The sequence below is a fragment of the Ptychodera flava genome, chromosome 4 (assembly GCF_041260155.1).
Source record: "Ptychodera flava strain L36383 chromosome 4, AS_Pfla_20210202, whole genome shotgun sequence".
Lineage (NCBI taxonomy): Eukaryota > Metazoa > Hemichordata > Enteropneusta > Ptychoderidae > Ptychodera > Ptychodera flava.
In genome coordinates this window covers 28,582,962-28,595,175 of record NC_091931.1, presented here as the reverse complement: position 1 = coordinate 28,595,175, position 12,214 = coordinate 28,582,962, and the positions used below count along the sequence as shown (strand labels likewise).

Genomic DNA, 12,214 nt, shown 5'->3' with positions numbered 1-12,214 from the left:
AAACCCATTGTTATTAATGGTGTGAGTGTGTTAACAGGCCACGTCACCAGGCGACCAGGTAAAGCAAGCTTACTGCAACTGGTTGAGTTCCTTTAAAGGCAAACGGTCGTCGGAACTCTGCCTGTGCGAGTTTCTTGTCCACAAACAATGTATTTCCTGAACGATATCCAGATGCACCTCATCATCCTAGCTGTAACATTTAAATTATACAATGTAGATTATGACATACATGTTTTAACTTTCATCAATCATCATGATCGTACATCAGATATTGTGTATACATTGGTCATATGGGTCCCAGACAACCTTTGCGTGCAGTTCCGATGACTGTATCCCTTTAATATGTCTCCTACTTTTGATGAACAAGCAGCTTGTCTGTACATATTGTACTGTACACTAGAAGATTTATATTGGTCTTTGTCTGAAGGTACAAATGTGCCGAGCAACGTTGTTTTGGTTAATCTAACGAGTTTACAAACTATAAACAAGAGCTCATAAAAAAAAATGCAGTTATTATACCCTAGGGGCTTGATGGCTGCTTTTAGCGGTACACACGATGGACGCACTCAGCATATTCGTGTGATGGCTATGCCATACAGCCAGGTTATTATGTTACACATTTCAATATTCACAGGATACCCACTTTAACCTACCCATACTGTCTTTAGTTGCATTCAATCTTCATGCATATATTCAAAGAATTTTTTTAATTTTAATAAATTAAAAATAAATGTAACTCTCTGGGACAGTCTGGATTTCTGTTATCAAGGGAGATTGGAATATTTGTACAGATATTAGGAGTACCTCCGCAAGCCAAAACATCAATATTAAGATTAGCTGTCTCAGTTGAGATAAGCAGCCCTCCAGATAAGGGTACAGTTGGAACTGCGTGCAATCACATAAACAAACACTCATTACCTGCAGGTAGGTATACCGACAATTCCACCATACAGCAAATGCATAACTTGTAATTGAATAGGCGCAACAGTGGTAAAACTATATATCTGTGACACTATTGTATCTATATTGTCAATTTTGTGCGGACTGTTCAGAAATTATCAAATGCCGAGGATTGCACTCTCTACACACACACACATACATATATACTATATATATATATATATATATATATATATATATATATATATATATATATATATATATATATATATATATATATATTATATATATATTTTATATATATATATATATATATATATATTTATATATATATATATATAATATATATATATATATATATATATATATATATATATATATATATATATATATATATAATATACTATGTCACTCCCATCAAAACACGGTGAGAACATTACTGAGCATACACCATTAAACAAAGAAGTCCTAGACTATATGGCAACTGTGGCAACACGAAAATGCAAACCTTCATGAAGGTAGTGTTGTTTTTTTTTGAGTATCTACATTGTCTGTGTGGATGATGCACTTGGGAGAATTGTTTACTTTGTGACTATGCCATTGTTATACTGACAATGGTTGTGATCTGTTGGGTAATCCATCAAACATTCCTAGCTGTTGTACTCTGAATAACCTTCTTCATCATGCAACACCTCTTCGACAACTCTGTTTCTATACACGCACTGTTGGTATTATTAAAGCTCAGTATGTGTTTCACTTTTATTCACTTCTGGTACAATTATTTTTCAACTGTCACATCAACAATACATGTTCAATAAAACATTTTTTTCCTGTGGGATCTCTGAGTAATTTCATTTTCTATATTGAACCTTGCCAGCATATTAAACTCTGCAAGTGTATATCGCATGTGCAGATGATACACAGATCATCTTTAATTAAAATTGAGATTCACGCATTCTAAGTAAAGCAATAATATTACAACGTTGCAACATTACGATTGACTCTTTATGACTTACTAACATCCATCTTTAACTTGATAAAAACAATTCACAAAATTCAATTGTTGCAATTCATGTAAATATAAATTAAAAATCCACACAAGCATATTGTGATTTGCACGAAAAACTTTCTTAAAGAATAACTACTTCCTTTGTGGAATTTTTCACAACAGAACTGTTTTTGACAAACATTTGCACTTTTCCAAAACGGTCATGAAAATTATCAGATGAATACAAAGACGGAAGGCAATACAGGAATGCTAATGTTTGTAGTTCACAATAACATCACGATATCTAAAATATGGGATTTTTTTCTCAGTTGCTTGATCAAATGATCATTTCTTTGAGAATTAATAACTCTGAAAAAGTCTCACCTTCACAGTTTACTTTTATCAACTGAGACATTGGACTACATGGCCGTGGGCAACGACAGAACAAGCGACACATTGTGAAATGCAATGGGAAGTGTGTTCTGCGATAATTCATATAATACCGTTCCGGTCTTACGGGCATCCAGTTGGATGATTTTGAAACTTCGACATTTTCTTTTTCATGGCTGATTATCTCCTGACAAGTTGAAGCATTTTTTTCGTATCTATCTAATGCAATGAAGTCAGTTGATGTCTATAACAGTTGAACCATTTACAAGAAAAAGAGCTTAAACTGGTCTTATAAGTATGATTTGATAGTTCATGCATCTCCTAAGAATATTTTAGATATTTCAATTAGAACAGAGGGGAAGGTGGGGGGGAGGTTATTGAGGAAGTTCAAAATATAAACTCACCAATCAGTGCTGTAATCAAGTTAAAATTTGAACTGTTTCGGCCATTTTGATTCGTCTGCTTCATTCAGTTCATATAAACTATTACACACTGCAGCCACTATGTGTTCATCAACTGCATGATCACTCATGGAATATTACAGCATTTCTGTTGGCTTCTGGACGTCCAACTCCAATGACTGAATATCCATGCAGACACAATTCTTATTTCCAGAGTCTAAATGGCTGGCATGCAAACGAGTGGTTAGGGGTTCTGATCTTTCACTCTTGCTATGAAAGAGGAACTACAATAAAATCTAATTTCATTGGAGCACGCACATGATTATTAGCAACTCTGCTTGAATCCAGGCAGATGAGTTCAAAGGTCATACAAGCAGCTTTAATGCCACCCATTGATGTCTTGCCATAAATTCTATGTGTAATGTTTCTGATCATAAATATCATATTCAGCCTGGAGCAAAGAAGAGATTGTGTTTCTTTTTAATACACATTTTTAATTTTATAACTCATTTTTGCAGCTAGATTATTGGGTGACAGTATGCAAAGTTGCATGTAATTTTGAAAATAAGATGCAGAATTTTACATTTTAACTTCAATGACTATTTCCATGACTGGCAAAGATTAAAGTTTTGAACACATTTCACATAGTAAACTAGTAGTCATTAATTTCTATGTTAGATACAATTTAATCAACAAATCAATTTTTTTTGACGAACTGAAAACGAGAAAATAACATTACTTCACTATTAGCAGTACAATATTCAACAGCATATCTGGTAGCTACGAATATGCAAATGACGATGATTTATTGTATATATATTTCTGAACTGGGCGGTACCAAAATGGAATTGGATACATTTTACTACTGGTATACATTCTGTGGGTCGGCAATATTTTGAACATTTTTTATAGTAGTTGGTAAATTCGCAGAGAACCAAAATGACAACATTCGAGTTAATTTTTCATGCAGATCCAGAGAAAATGATAAATGATGATAATCAGACAGTTCATATCTTTCTAGGACAATGCTATACACGTAATATTATCAAATTATGTGCATTCTGTACATTTTCCTAATCTCATTGTCCCATATCTTTCAGCATGCTTTTGTGTATGACATAGGCAGCTTTTACATAGTAATAACAAAGTTTATATGCAAAAAGAAATTGTGGTTTCTGCAACTTTGAAGTAATCATGTCTGTGTACCAAAGAAATTGGCAAATGCTAGTTAATCCTTACCCTGATGCCACTGAATTGTCTAAATGTTTGCCAGAAAAAAGAATAGATGAGCTCAGAGTTACCGTCTTAAACTGAATTGCAATATAATGAGTGTTACAGTCAGCTCTGTACTTAAGCACCCTGGGTCGGTACCTCCCTAGTATTTTAATACAGCTGTGGAATCTGTTTGATGATTTAATGGTTTTACTTTTCCTTGTATTTTCAATGATACAAATATCAGATTGAGACAATTAACAGCTACAACAATTTTGCGTTCTTCAATTTCATCAGCAAATAACAACATAAACAAGAACCTGATTACTGAGTCCCTGTGATGAAAGTATAGGCTGAGAAGCGCTGATACTCAGAATATCAAAAACTTATGTCTTGCAGATTATGGTATGTTGCAGGATCACAAATTTAACACAGAATATTGCCTGGAAATATCCTGCATTATGACTGCAAGATGATTAACATTTGAAAGCAAAGTAAAGTCCAGTCACATTAAAACATCTTGTATTAAAGTGACATGTATGTGTCAACCATTGTCATTAAGCTGTGAAAATTTGAAAATGTGCATGTGCCACACATACATCACAGTATATATATGTGTATGGTATGCATGTACATGCTACAAAAAGTTCAACCACAAACATTCTTTTTTTCTGTTTCAACCATTACCTGTGTGTTTGAATCTTACTAGAGAATTAAAGTAATTTGTATTTCTTTCCTTGCCTTTTGCAAACTCATTTCTTACTTGTTTCTGATCAAGATTCCAAATAGTCCAGTTTTTTTCTGGATATTGATTGCTAGACTCAGAGCAAATGATGGAAAAATCATGTAGGGTATGTATTAGATAGACTTGGTTCAAGTCTGTGATTTGTGAATGTTTGAGTGGAGTGAACGCAATGATTTGTATTTTGCTTTCATGTGAAACGCGCGCGTGAGTGGACGCGATGAGTAGGGTGAACGTGATGAGTGGAGTGAACGCTATACAGCGGAGTTTCACCCGGAATCACAGACTTGGCTTTCTTGCAGGGTTTGCGTTGCTATAAATTATTCATGAGATGACGTTTTCTTTACTCATATATTATTCATAAGATGACATCACTAAATTTTACACATTGGGAGGAGTTGCCAATTGACCCAAACGAGACGTGCATATAACTCACATGGCGTTGTTGACAAAATGTCGAGTGCGATCACTCCCACAAAAGTCAGCACGACCTCTGTTCTATCACCGAAAACGCGTGAAAATATGTGTTGTTTGTGGGGCCCATGTTACATAATGCGAAAATCGTCGCCGGTTATTCAAGGATGGAAAAAGACACCGTCCTTACAGTTGTAGCCTGTTCTCTTACGTGCCCAAAGCGATGGAAATCAAAACAATGTGGAGCGACTTCGTATGTCAGTGATTTTCCGCTGCCGGTTGGTGTGCAGACGAACACATCTTTTCCCTCAATGTAACTCTCAACAAGCTTTCTTTGGTAATCTCGCATGATTAGCGGTGGTCGACCGATCAGTTGTAAAACGCGGTGGATGTACGAACTTGATGCTATTATTCGCCCAGATATAAAACGTACTCGATGTCTAGCTTTGCACGGAGATGACAACAAACTTTTTAATGCATGCAGAGGTTTATTAGCAAGCGTTCTTCTTATTGGCCAGAATAACGGCGGGGGCTGTCAATCATTTTGTATTTGCTCTACGTCACTGTGTACACAGTCCGTCTCACCGCCTGTACTTTGCAAGAAGTCCAAGTCGGTGAATCCGGCAGAAACTAACTCACTACTGCGCAGACTCAAACGTGACGCATTCAATCGCTGGGAAAACCTGGCGTGAGCTGCCAAATTCCGGATAGGTTTGTACGAAATAGGAGAGACACAAAAGAAACTATTATAAGTGATTTTATTTTTTTAAAATTCACCGACTTGAACCAAGTCTATGTATTAGACTGTATCTCAGACAAGTATCTGAATTGAAATTGTCATTGATATTACCAAGTTGTGAATAGCTTTTCAGAATGATAGGTTTCCAGCATCACAAACACGTACAACAAACACACAATTGTCAATGAGGTAGCCATCCCTGTTGATTGAGCAAAACAAATTCAGTCTGGCTTACCGGTCTCCAAAACACCTTAGTCAAATATGCTACATGTTATCAACCTGATATCTGGACATAATAATACATTTTAACAGAATAGTTCTATTTCAAGAACCTGTAATGCTACCAAATCACTTTTTAGTCCTCTAGCTTAAGAATAATATTTCACCCTGATATCCAATATAAAATGGGTCAGGACAATCATTAAACTCAACTTAAATCTTTAGTGTTGGTCACTTATCATTCATCTTCTTATCCAGAACAGACAAAAACAAAGTTTGTCTATGTTTTTTTGCAAAAAGGTACACAACTTGCGCGTGAAGACTGACAATTTTTAGCAACGGGCATTCACTTTTGCTGCAGTTGGTGAACTCCATGGTCTGCCTGGAAAATCATCAGCTGTATTTTGCAATGAACATTTTGAGGACGTATCTGTTATGGTTGAGGAGACATGCAAACCATAACAAAATGGATTATCTGCGAGCTAATTACATCATCTGTCGGAACAAAAACTAATAATTTCATTTGTTAGTTGACGCAGACAGTGGAAACTTCTTCCAATATAATCACCAGCATTTATTCATGAGCAAGCTACTTAATATTTGAATAACCATGTTCATGGATGATCAACGGTCCTAATTAATCAATTATTATTTAATCACATGCAGTGTTTATGGGCCTGACACACAAATGCATTATTCAAGCAACTCCTTATCAATGAGAATTGCATGGTCTAATTACATTCAGAATTTTCTTGAGGTAATTGGAGTCCTGCATTGAACATTTCACAGTTCATTGATTTACTTTGCATTCACTTATCATTATGTAGCTTTTACAGCACCACATTGTACTGTAGACATGAAGCAGATATTAAAGCATGGAATGCAGTGCAATTTCAAATACTGAATATGTTCTGACTGCATTTACAGCTATAACCTTCAGTCAGAAATCAGTTTGTACCAAAGATAGTGAAACTACTGTACACTGGATTTGTGAAATTTCCATAGCTTTAGGCTTTACACTCCAAAACTAAAGGCAAACTCAGGGTATTATCAATTATGATGCTTAACTCTTTGAATGCTGTAATTTTTCCCATCAAAATTTTTGTGCAACATTTTTCCAAATTTTATGAATTTTTTGGTGATTATTTTGATAATTTTGGACCAAACGGATGTATCTTTTCATGAGCGCTAAAGTCAATTTTTGTTGCCAAAAAAAAATATATTGCAAAGAATATTTTCGTTGCAGACAATATGTTTTTCAAATTTTCTTCAAAATTTTGATCAAAAACTGTTGCCAATGAAAAGTCACATCCGATTATCATTACTATTGTACTTACGACTGTATCATAATTATCATATAATAATAATAATAATATCATTACTATCAGCAAATTATAAACACCCACTTAACAATTACTTGTAAATGCAAACTACCTGTATGTTGATTCATGATGGTAAGACGCGCACAGCCTATGTCCACTGTCACTCAAAATGTATTCATGCCAAGGTTTATGTATTTTGTTTATTTTTAGAATAGCATTTCTAACATAGCTAATTAGCACCAGACAGATACCAGTAATTATAAACCTCCATTTAATTAAAGCTGCAACAGTTGATGTATGGGGTTGTATGGTGGGAGTCAAGTCTTGCAAACTATTCATTTCAGAACATGCTTCGAATGCCAAACAACATGCTGGCATAATAATAAATGAAACAGTATACAAAATTGACAAAAATGAAGTGACACTGATTTAATTTACCGCATAGGAATACTTGGGGCAAATATCAGATATGATTTCAAAACTACATGCTTACTTTCAAGTATAAACAGTATAACACTGACCCATGTTCTGTTTAAACTTGCTTTTTTGATAACAATTTAAAATGATGCTGATTTTATGAGCTAAATAAAGGAATTAAATATTCAAACTAAATTTGCTTCGAATATATATATATATATATATATATATATATATATATATATATATATATATATATATATATAAGTAATATTATCTGTTGCTTAAGTTTCATGTATTCTGCATTCTTCAGACAGAATCTTGTCTGAAGATTGCAGGATGCATGAAACTAGGTATTATTTGTACTTGAAGTAATTTGATTATCAATCTATCTATCTATCTATCTATCTATCCATATATAAATATATATACCGTCAACTCAGCACGTTCAGAACATCTGTTGGTAATATATGCGCTGCACATTTGTAGAGTAGCCAGTATTTGTGAACAGCAGCAAAATCACATATACAAAAATCATTGATATATCCAGGATAGGTCTGTATAGTTGTAATGAAAATGGAACTATTTTTAAGAGATTTTTACAATCACTCCCCTAACATCGTGCTATCTTGCTGAGATGCGCCCAGACTATCTTTCAAATATACAGCTTCCCAGACGTCACCAAATTGGAATTCATTCTCCAGTACCTCACATTCTGAATAGCGCATTCATGATAAAATAAAATGCCCTCCCTTCTGGCTGATTAAACTGATGGGTGCAAATTTATCGACAGAGAACACCATAGAATGAACGCGAAATGCAATTGTTCAATATCGGTATTAAATATCCCAAGGCAAATTTTGGCCCTGTGTGATTGCATTTTCTGAAGATGAGCTGACAAAGGTAGAACATCAAAACCAAATACTGTGTTTACGACTGGTTTCACCAAAATCACTGCCACCTATAACAAACATATTTTCCTTAACACCTTCTCTCCACCCTCACCTCATCCCCTAAATATATTTACACAAATAGCAAATATTTTTATGAAAACAATGATTAGAGCCCATTGTGAACAAATCTCAGTTTTAATTATACCAAATAAAGTTAAGGCATTGTGCTCAAGCACACTTTTTCAAATTAAATCAAGAAATCTCTAGGGATCATGTAAAAGATAGACACTGGATTTCAGGCTAAAGTAATGAGGCCATGTTCTGGAGTGAGCTGTTGTCAGCAATAGCGCTGATCGCAATTTTAGGTTTGTTACTAAATATAGCTGCGTGCGCACGACTTGGGACACTACTGCCTGAAATTCGGACGAATGCTATTGTTGCATGCACGGCTGTTGTTGCAGCTTGTCGTCTGAGCCATAAATAAGTGTGACCTTCAGTATCCTTTGTAACACTAGCAGGTTTTATTTTTGTTCTTGCAGAAAATGCAGACAAATATTTATCTTTGCATATTGATGAGGAAAAATTATGTCATTTGCAATCAGCGCCATTGATGAGCTAAACCAGGAAAATAATCTTCACCAGTCCAGCTATGACACTGCCTTATCAAAATAAGTGATTTGACGTTCCCTTTTAAACTCTCACGTTTCTCACTTTAAACATGAATATGTCATTTGAACATTTTAACACAAATCCAATCATCATGAAACTGCTTATTTGCCTATAAAATCAACATTGTGGATTTGACTGATTTCTCCTGATGTGATTTTTCAGTCGTTTTATCACAAATATTGTGGTTGCACCCAATTGTTTCCTACGCATGATTTAAACTGAACTTATCCATGGAGTCCAGAGCGGCTACGCGAACAAAGTTTACGGTTGAACTGAATTTACACAACCACTGAAAATAAAGGTGTTCTTGATACTAATAAGAATAGTAGAATATACACTATATTTGCAGAGAAGAGCAAATTCTTAGAGTTGCGTCAAAAATGAAAATCTAAAACAATCTCCTGTGCCCTGGTGCAAAAAAAAGGTTTTAAAATTAGCAAATGGATTGAGTCCATCAATTTTGATGATAACTTGTCCCTATACTTAAAAGATAGACTGAAGATAGACTTTACCAGATTATACCACAGGACTTAATGGAGCATATTGGGAATTCAACTCTCTCAGCTCAGTGAAAACTTCACCACTACACTTAACAAGTAATATGTGGCTATCATAATCACCTAAGTTCCCGCATTCGCACTTTGTACAGTAAAATTGATTGAGATACAGCACTGTAGATAACTTTTCACAAAGTAAAACAGAAACATTCACCTGCTATTTCATGATGTTACAGTAAATTATCAAAACTTCTACTAAGGTATGTTATAAACACATACCTGAGACTGTAAGAACTGTCTATCCATTCGCTTTGGAACAAAAAGTGAACATTTGTAATCAATAAAGTTATTGATCAACTTATTGATTATATGTTTACCAACAGAACAAAGTCTTTTGTACAAATCACGTCCTTTCAAATACATATGTGCAGTCACCATGGCAACTATACAGAAAAATAGAGTGTGGAAATCCAGAGACAACAACAACAGCAATTTTTTTAATCGGTGGATAAATATAGAACTTTATACACAGAGGCAGCCTTAGACTACCAATAAATGTGACACTGATATAAAAAAAAATATTCCTACAAAAAATGATGTGATGCACAAAGGTGGGAGATATTCCAGGGTGGTTGTAGTTCATGCTAATGTACTACCTGTAGTTGCTACTGTTACTACCCGCTTTGTTTTGCAGTTCGAATAGTCAACCAGAACAAGTAATATTATTATGTGCAAATGTTGCTGTTTGGCAGTACAAACCGCAGTCAAACATTATTTGGCCTTCAAATCCTGGCAACGTCAGGGGACATGGCATACCTGTACGTAAAGATGTCAAAATGAAATTCCTGTATGTCAACAGTGTACTTCAGACTTTATAAAGTGTCATATTTCACAGTTCTCGCATAATAAATTGACCGAGCCACCTGTACAGTTACCCTATGTCTGCTATGTGCACTGTCACATTTCCAACGACCTGGACGGATGTACGTATGTACGTAGTGCCACTTTGAAATCGCACAAACATGTGCGTGCATGCATTTTTTTGCAGGTCGAAAGCTGATAGGCTTTCCACACCTTTCGCTTTACCTTTGATGGGCCAAAAACAGGTCACCTGACGATGTTTTCAGCAAATACACGACGATCCGAAAAGTTGGATCATATACGAAGTGGCGAAAGCCACGATTGCGATTCTCACAATCCATAAACACTCGCAAACGTTCATGTGCCATTGCCAATATACATAAACACTGCATTTAATATGTATTAATACTGAGGAATACTCGTACTGCACAACATAATCTTGCCTTGTGAAAGTTGTGCTACACGGTGTACTACACGGCCGATCAAGGTTACGTTCACACATAACGAAAATGAAAAAATATACTGTTTGAAGTGTTGGTTTTCTGTCATCGGCCGTAAGCGTGCGGTCACTTTCACTTGTGAATATTTCATTTTCCCTTCTGCTGATAAAAAATCGTCTTTGTGACACAAAACACGTAAGTGTACCATGCAACCGATATTACTCTCCGAGTGCGTTGGAGATACCACACACAATCACGCGTGTTGCTATTGACAGTCTCCAAACATAGAGTGTACGTGTGTATTTGTGTGAATGAAATATAGCTGTTAAATAGGGAATCGATTTGCGACCTTATCGAGTGGCCTCAGTCGTTAGGTTAAAAAATAAACAGCCGCCCATGCTAGCAGATATTTGAAACGACAAAATAATTAATAAGTGTAAGATACAGGTGACTACTCACGTTACCTGCGCTGACCGACTATCCTTCCCAAGCCTTTTCACTGAAATATTGCCGATGTACGCATCGTCCCACCGCCTTTTGTGTGAGAACGGCGGCCATAATAAATTGTAGGTGGGCGAAACTACAACTCGTCCGGAAATGGGGGTGGCCAGACGTCAGCTGAGGGAATGTCTATAATTACTTTTCACGAGAAATTTCGTTGAGGAATCGACAAAAACCGCTCGGCAGTGCCCGTGTTCAGGGTTGCATTGCGAACTAACTTGCGTAGGTAAGTGTAGGCCGTCTGATTGCAGTGGTTGTCACGAATTTTGGTCCACGGTGACGTAAGTTGGTGTCGCAGCCGTTACCATGGAAACAAACTTCAAAGCAACTTCGCAGTCAGCCAAAAAGTGCACCTTGTTGCAGTTTCGAGGCGTACCAGTGTATTGTGACAAGGGGCGTAGTAGCTCAAAACTATTATTACAAAGGGGGAAATTCCATGTGTTTTCAGTTTAGAGGAAATAACAAAACAAAAAACTTGGCAGAGTCAGTCTTCAGTGCTCTAAATGGCTCAAGTTGTGTATAAAAACCCAGTCAATAAATACGTTATCCCAAGTGGGTAATCATTACCATTCCTTCAAAATATGCTCCATCTACAGTATAACTTTCCGA

General features: G+C 35.7%; 1 protein-coding gene across 6 annotated transcripts in view; it reads right to left on the bottom strand.

The window, feature by feature from the left end:
- Window positions 1–12,007, bottom strand: part of LOC139131379 (serine/threonine-protein phosphatase with EF-hands pef-1-like) — an 87,261-nt gene extending 75,254 nt beyond the window's left edge. For 3 of the 6 annotated variants that reach the window (XM_070697396.1, XM_070697397.1, XM_070697399.1), the window contains exon 1: window positions 11,564–11,688. The gene's annotated coding sequence lies outside the window, so the exon portion shown is untranslated. Of the gene's footprint in view, window positions 1–11,563 lie in introns of all 6 variants that reach the window. The other 3 variants (XM_070697401.1, XM_070697400.1, XM_070697398.1) reach the window with 3 other exon arrangements.
- Between the last annotated feature and the right edge of the window lie 207 nt (window positions 12,008–12,214).